We start from the raw sequence: 5,504 nt of genomic DNA on the forward strand, positions 1-5,504 counted from the left end.
CTTCCTTGACGTCTACTCCAAGTCTCCTGGATTGATTCCGTTCCAAAAATAACTCTCCCAAATGTTTCATTCCATTTGGACTCCGTTTGATATTCCTTTTCTTCGAAACACTGAAATAGGCAAGAAAACAACAATTTGGACTGGGCCTCCGGTTAATACGTTAGTCCCAAAAATAATATAAAAGTGTTTAGTAAAGCCCATTAAACATCCAAAACAGAATATATAATAGCATGGAACAATAAAAATTATAGATACGTTGGAGACGTATCAACGTGCACTTCTGGTAACAAGAGAACACAACCATTCCCACGACGTCTTTCTTCAGGATGAAGTAGTCATCATAGGACCAGACGTAATGGTACAAATGATCGAAGACAATCTTGCGCATCGAAAAACACCGGTGAAAATGGTCAGAGAAGAGTTCATCAGGGCACATTAGTCATCCATCAGTGTCAAATGGCCAAGCACCCTGTTGCGGTTGAGCACCCGGTGACCCTTGATCAAGTCCTTGAAATTGAGAACATGTTCCTCCGCATACTCCGCGTCTTCAAGGAAAGCCTGCATCATCGCCATCTAGTCGGAGTATTCCTCGTCGGAGGACTCCACATACTGCTCATATATGTACTCCAAATCGGGATCCATTGTTGGAAAGAAGAAGGGAAACCTTTTTTAGCTCCGGCAATTCATTGAATAGTTGTCGGCCATGGTGAGTATAGCAGTAGCGAACGGTGCCTGGCGGGGCGGTCGGAGGATAGAGGTTGAATGGCGATGGAGGAGAGGCGGGGGTGGAGCCCTGCTGGAGCACTAAAGTTGACGAATATGTAGTGTTCCGGCAGGGGTGTGGCGTGGCGGCCGGGGTGGTGGAGCGACGACGGAGGCAAGAGAGAAAGAAGTAAGAAGAGAAAATTGGAAGGATGGAGAGGTGCGGGGTCCGGAAGGGTTTTGGTGGGACAGGGTGTCAGAGTCCTACGTGTCTGGTGTCCGAACTCCCCAAAACCTCCTCACTTTTGTCTTTGGTTTGCGGAAGAAAATGCATTCAGACAGTCTCGTGGACCGATACGGGGCCACGTTGGATGACTTCGATAGTTTTGATAGCACGGAAGTCTGGACAGATGCAGTCGATTTGCGGCTCTGCCTTGAAGATGCTCTTATGCTTTAGCGTGGTTCAGATCAATGTTTTGTGCAACACGGACTGGCACTTAACACTTTGGGAGATCTGGTAGATGAGCGCGTGGAAGATTTTTTTTTAGGGAAAGGATCAGTTGGGCGAGCCAGGCAAAGATATCTTTATAAACAGACTTCACTCTATTATTTTTTGTTGCCAGTTTTTTTTGAAATGGAGGATTACTCCTGGCATTGGTATCAGGTGATGCATGCAGCCTTTTTATTAAGTAAAGTAACCGAAAAGTTTGTGATCCAGTACAAGCTCACTAAGAGAAAGAAAATTTTAAAAAGTATAATATGCCACAACGGGCGATAATAGAACGAGATGACAAAACACCTATCCTATTATTTGACCGCCATCCAAACCGGTTGTAGATATCCCGAGTTACCATCTCCCATCAGGCAGACCTAGTAACCAAAGGCTCCCTGGCTTCCACATGAATGAGTAACGATCACATATGAATCCAAGAAGTGGCCCTGTAGATAACCTACAGAGAATTTATACAAGTTTGTCTGTAAAAAACCATGTCATTTGTACAGTTCCATATATCCAAAAGTAATGCACACACTCCTATCCGAATATGTCTCACAATATTTGTCTCTACTCCATTTAGCCATGTCACAAATAACGTGTGAATACTATTTGGAGCGGTGATAGTAAAGGCTATATGAACTGAGTGCCATAATAGTTTGGCCAGCGGACAATCGAGAAAGAGGTCTTTGATGGTTTCATCTTGATTACAAAAGCTACATCTTTGACTATCCTCCCAATTATGTTTTGCCAAGTTATCCTTAGTCACAATCACCTCCTTATGAACAAACCACATGAAGACTTTGATTCTTAATGGGATTTTCATCTTCCAAATATGAATCGATTTCGAAATCCGACTAGAATTAATTAGGTCCAAATACATAGATTTCACCGAGAAAATGCCATTTGTAGTTAATTTCCAGTTAATCCTATCATGCTCATCAGAGAGGTTCACATCCATCAACCTTCTGACCAGATGTAGCCATGCTTCCCATCGGTCTCCTACCAAAGATCTCCGGGATTGAATATTTAGAGGGTTGGACTGTAACATGGTAGCAACGTAAGCCTCCTTACGTGGCTAAAGGCGTCTCCCCTAACCACGTATCCTCTCAGAATCTCGTCGAATCACCGTTTCCAATGATGAATTTATTTCTATGGAAGAAAGTTGCTTTCCTTCTCATCAAGCCCTTCTAAAAAGATGAATCATTGGATCTAACGGTAACCTGGGCCAAGGTGTTAGATTGTAAGTACTTATTATGTAAAATTTGTACCCAGGTGCCTTGGGTCTTCACATCTTTCGTAAACAGACTTCACTCTATTATAAACAGTCTTCAGTTTAAACTTCAGTTTATAATATAAGACTACAAACTTTCTGAAGAGCACATCTTTTGTGCAAATCCTTTCAGATCTTCTGTTCATAATCTTGTACTCTGTGATGTACTTCTCCATAAGTTTTTGAAGAGCACCATACACATGATGATTTTTATAACCGAGGAAGCCATGAGCGCCGGGATGATGAAGATGGCCACCGGAGAGGGATTCCCCCCTCCGGCAGGGTGCCAGAACGGGTCTAGATTGGTTTTCGGTGGCTACGGAGGCTTCTGGCGGCGGAACTCCTGATCTATTCTGTTCTCTGATGTTTTTAGGGTATATGGACATATATAGGCGAAAGAAGTCGGTCAGGGGAGCCACGAGGGGCCCACGAGGGTGGGGGCACGCCCAGGGGGTAGGGTGCGCGTCCCTGCCTCATGGCTTCCTCGAAGCTTCCTTGACGTCTACTCCAAGTCTCCTGGATTGATTCCGTTCCAAAAATAACTCTCCCAAATGTTTCATTCCATTTGGACTCCGTTTGATATTCCTTTTGTTCGAAACACTGAAATAGGCAAGAAAACAACAATTTGGACTGGGCCTCCGGTTAATACGTTAGTCCCAAAAATAACATAAAAGTGTTTAGTAAAGCCCATTAAACATCCAAAACAGAATATATAATAGCATGGAACAATAAAAATTATAGATACGTTGGAGACGTATCAACGTGCACTTCTGGTAACAAGAGAACACAATCATTCCCACGACGTCTTTCTTCAGGATGAAGTAGTCATCATAGGACCAGACGTAATGGTACAAACGATCGAAGACAATCTTGCGCATCGAAAAACACCGGTGAAAATGGCCAGAGAAGAGTTCATCAGGGCACATTAGTCATCCATCAGTGTCAAATGGCCAAGCACCCTGTTGCGGTTGAGCACCCGGTGACCCTTGATCAAGTCCTTGAAATTGAGAACATGTTCCTCCGCATACTCCGCGTCTTCAAGGAAAGCCTGCATCATCGCCATCTAGTCGGAGTATTCCTCCTCGTCGGAGGACTCCACATACTGCTCATATATGTACTCCAAATCGGGATCCATTGTTGGAAAGAAGAAGGGAAACCTTTTTTAGCTCCGGCAATTCATTGAATAGTTGTCGGCCATGGTGAGTATAGCAGTAGCGGACGGTGCCTGGCGGGGCGGTCGGAGGATAGAGGTTGAACGGCGATGGAGGAGAGGCGGGGGTGGAGCCCTGCTGGAGCGCTAGAGGTGACGAATATGTAGTGTTCCGGCAGGGGTGTGGCGTGGTGGCCGGGGTGGTGGAGCGACGACGGAGGCAAGAGAGAAAGAAGTAAGAAGAGAAAATTGGAAGGATGGAGAGGTGCGGGGTCCGGGAAGGGTTTTGGTGGGACGGGGTGTCAGAGTCCTACGTGTCTGGTGTCCGAACTCCCCAAAACCTCCTCACTTTTGTCTTTGGTTTGCGGAAGAAAATGCATTCAGACAGTCTCGTGGACCGATACGGGGCCACGTTGGATGACTTCGATAGTTTTGATAGCGTGGAAGTCTGGACAGATGCAGTCGATTTGCGGCTCTGCCTTGAAGATGTTCTTATGCTTTAGCGTGGTTCAGATCAATGTTTTGCGCAACACGGACTGGCACTTAACACTTTGGGAGATCTGGTAGATGAGCGCGTGGAAGATTTTTTTTAGGGAAAGGATCGGTTGGGCGAGCCAGGCAAAGATATCTTTATAAACAGACTTCACTCTATTATTTTTTGTTGCCAGTTTTTTTTTTGAAATGGAGGATTACTCCTGGCATCTGTATCAGAGTGATGCATGCAGCCTTTTTATTAAGTAAAGTAACCGAAAAGTTTGTGATCCAGTACAAGCTCACTAAGAGAAAGAAAATTTTAAAAAGTATAATATGCCACAACGGGCGATAATAGAACGAGATGACAAAACACCTATCCTATTATTTGACCGCCATCCAAACCGGTTGTAGATATCCCGAGTTACCATCTCCCATCAGGCAGACCTAGTAACCAAAGGCTCCCTGACTTCCACATGAATGAGTAACGATCACATATGAATCCAAGGAGTGGCCCTGTAGATAACCTGCAGAAAATTTATACAAGTTTATCTATAAAAAACCATGTCATTTGTACAGTTCCATATATCCAAAAGTAATGCACACACTCCTATCCGAATATGTCTCACAATATTTGTCTCTACTCCATTTAGCCACGTCACAAATAACGTGTGAATACTATTTGGAGCGGTGATAGTAAAGGCTATATGAACTGAGCGCCATAATAGTTTGGCCAGCGGACAATCGAGAAAGAGGTCTTTGATGATTTCATCTTGATTACAAAAGCTACATCTTTGACTATCCTCCCAATTACGTTTTGCCAAGTTAACCTTAGTCACAATCACCTCCTTATGAACAAACCACATGAAGACTTTGATTCTTAATGGGATTTTCATCTTCCAAATATGAATCGATTTCGAAATCCGACTAGAATTAATTAGGTCCAAATACATAGATTTCACCAAGAAAATGCCATTTGTAGTTAATTTCCAGTTAATCCTATCATGCTCATCAGAGAGGTTCACATCCATCAACCTTCTGACCAGATGTAGCCATGCTTCCCATCGGTCTCCTACCAAAGATCTCCGGGATTGAATATTTAGAGGGTTGGACTGTAACATGGTAGCAACGTAAGCCTCCTTACGTGGCTAAAGGCGTCTCCCCTAACCACGTATCCTTTCAGAATCTCGTCGAATCACCGTTTCCAATGATGAATTTATTTCTATGGAAGAAAGTTGCTTTCCTTCTCATCAAGCCCTTCTAAAAAGATGAATCATTGGATCTAACGGTAACCTGAGCCAAGGTGTTAGATTGTAAGTACTTATTATGTAAAATTTGTACTCTGTGATGTACTTCTCCATAAGTTTTTGAAGAGCACCATACACATGATGATTTTTATAACCGTGTTTACTCAT

The sequence above is a fragment of the Triticum dicoccoides genome, chromosome 5A, assembly GCF_002162155.2.
Source record: "Triticum dicoccoides isolate Atlit2015 ecotype Zavitan chromosome 5A, WEW_v2.0, whole genome shotgun sequence".
NCBI lineage: Eukaryota > Viridiplantae > Streptophyta > Magnoliopsida > Poales > Poaceae > Triticum > Triticum dicoccoides.